The following is a 3,088-nucleotide window of genomic DNA, read 5'->3' on the forward strand; positions in this document are numbered from 1 at the left end:
CGGAGATCGATGCCACCCACCGCTGCATCCGTGATCGTTTTCTGCCCGTAGTCGTAGACCTCCTTGGGCCAGTGCAGAGGGACACTGCTTTTCTTAATCATCACGCTTGTTCTCCACCGCAAAACTCTTCCCCCTTGTGCCTCAGACCGCAAAATGCGGAATGAGGCTAGGGATGGTTTTGGATTGGAAGAGTAAAGAATATCCAAATTTACTCAAAACGTTTTAAACTGTTTTGAAGTGTCCAAAAGTGTCCAAAAGTGTGCAAAAAGCCAGTGCCAGCGATCTTCGATAGATCCCCCAACGGTGGGGGGCTGACCAAGGCCTCAAAACGCAAACCGCCCTCCATCAGCGTGTCAAGGAGTCTATGACTCCAGATCAATCTCCAAACGGAGGCCTACAGCCTGTCCCGGCTGCATCGCCACCATCTGCGGCTCGGTCGACACGCTCAGGGACAAGTCAATTTCGTTCGCCGCCTGATTCTGCTTTGAGACGATCACCACGTTACAGCCCTTACCGGGATGGTATCTCGTACTGCAGTCCGTCTAGCCAACGTTTAGACTCACCTCCAGTGATTCGAGCGGTGACCTTCTCTCCGCAGCCTCGAGCAACGACTCCGTCGCGGCCTCCACGCTCTCCTGCTCCTCTTCGCCCATCTCGAGTTTCACCAGTGAGAACGGGGCGCCCACGTGATGACATCTGGCAGCACTACTACATCGAACGGGAGAATGGAAAGAAGCATGGCCGTTGTAAGTACTGCGGTACGCTCAAGAAGAATGGAAAACCCGGTGGCAACTTGCTAAAGCATTTGGTAAACGCCAAGCAGTGCCCGAGCGTGCCCAGAGACGTGCAGATCGCGTTGCGACCAAAGCCCGTTGCCACGGACTTTCCTGCTACCTCAGACGCTCCACAGCCACCTCCCCCCAGCGACCTCACTCAAGATGCCTTTGAAATGGCATTGGCGAGGTTATTTTTCGTTTGTGCCTTGCCATTTGTGCTTGTTGAAGCACGGATTTTTCGGGAGTTTATGGCTCTCTTGGCTCCGATGATGAAAGTGCCATCAAGACACAAACTAAGTGGCGGTCTACTAGATCGTGTGCGCAAGGAAGTTCACCTAAACGTGTTGGAATTGATTAATAAGCAAGATTATGTCTCGTTGGTGACGGATGGCTGGAGTGACATTACTGGTGCAAGTATCATCAACTTCATGGTAGTCGCACCGGGTATGCCTTCGTTGTTCTGGTCTTCGTGGCCAACGCAATCTGAACAACATACCGCAGTCTATCTTGCCGGAGAAACCGAAAAAGTACTCGCAGAGATTGAAAGTACAACGTCCGCGCGCGTGATTTCAGTGGTAACAGACAACGCCAAAAACGTAAGAAGTGCATCGAGTCATATTCAAAACCGCAGACCTAACGTGGCGACTGGCGGCTGCTCTGCTCACGTGCTTAATCTTCTCATTCAAGACGTGTGCCGTTTTCCTATAGTTACTGCTATTCAAAAGCGAGCTGTGGATATTACGCGTTTTGTCCGAGACCACTTGGCCCTACTTGACGAATTCAAGCGACATCAACGAGAAATTCGCAACAATGGGTTGAACGTGCGGAATTTGGTGCTACCAGTACCGACACGGTGGTACTCGGTATTTGCATGTCTTCGCAGCGTGCTCAACAGCCAAGACATTCTTGAAAAGTTGTTTCTAAGTCCTGAATACGAGCAATTCCGCGATCGTTACCGAGGAACATCTCCAAGTCGAAAAAAACTGGCTTACATAGTAAGCCTGGTTCGTGATATTGAATTCTGGAGTGGGCTAAGGACTGTCGTTCGACTTGTGGACCCATTGATAACTGCACTCAAACACCTCGAGTCGGACTCTGTGTTTGTATCTGGGGTTTATAGATGGTTTCGATGGTTAAGGTACCACTCCGTTTACGGAGTTACTTCACCTGAAGACGAAGAAGAGAAAGAAGAAGGCACAGCGACTTTGGCGAATTCAACAGAAGCTTCGCTTCAAGTTGGCCACGAAACCCAAGACGGTATTGAGCTTCTCAGCGACGCTGCATGTTCTTCGGTAACCTCCAATCTCGACGCAGTACACGGTGAACACGGACGAGAGGACCGAGAGTACACGAATATTGGTGTTCTGCCTCTTGACGATCTACAAACATACTTTCGGAGCAAGATAAAGAAACGCTGGAGCTACGTTCACACAAATGCAATGGGAATTGCGTTCATGCTGGATCCATCAATGGATCTCGACGACTTTGTGGGCAATGATGACGAAGAAGTGGAGGACCAAGCTTGCAAACTTGCCCAACGTTGCGATATTCTAACTCCGAATGCTGGTGTTCCGAAGCTGACTGCTGAAATTCTTGCCTTTAAAAGCATGAAGCGGCGTGGAGGCAGTGCGATGCGTGAACGGTATTCGGAATCAAGCCCTCGGGACTATTGGGAGTCTAGGAGTGCTAAAGAGTTTCCTCTGCTGAAGCAGATTGCGAGGATTGTATTCGCTGTACCCACATCATCCGCAGCAAGTGAACGTGCATGGAGCATTTTTGAACACATTCACTCGAAGAGAAGGAACAGACTCTCCGTTGAGAAGGTCGAGAAGCTCGCATACATCTACATAAACTATGGTTCAATTCGGAGCGGCGATGTGGATCTTGCCCGGCATCAATCGTGTCCTGAGAGTATTGAATAAACGTTTGATTGTGCGGTGTTGCCAAGTCTTTTCATATCCATCGTATATATCGAGCTCTGAAGGGCAATGTACAGGGAGCGTAAGTATGTCACCGGCGACATTCACGTTCTCCATGATTTACTTGGGCTGTGCTCGCTCCGACGTCTTGCCCTTGACCAGCGCACGAACGTCTCCAATGAGTACAAGTGGAACGCCGAGCAGTACTCCCAGTCGGAGGTCGAGTCGAGCGACAACTCGCACTGTTGTTGCTTCAGAAAGCGCTGCTGCTGCAGCAGCAATTGCGGTTGTTGGGGAGGGTGTTGAAGTAGGCTGCGACGGAGCAGAGGTAGGTGGTGAAGGGCACTGATCTGTACAAACATGATGACAAGTTAGTTTCAGTAGCAAGTCCAT

This window comes from Phytophthora parasitica (genome assembly GCF_000247585.1).
Source record: "Phytophthora parasitica INRA-310 unplaced genomic scaffold supercont2.109, whole genome shotgun sequence".
NCBI classification, from domain to species: domain Eukaryota; phylum Oomycota; class Peronosporomycetes; order Peronosporales; family Peronosporaceae; genus Phytophthora; species Phytophthora nicotianae.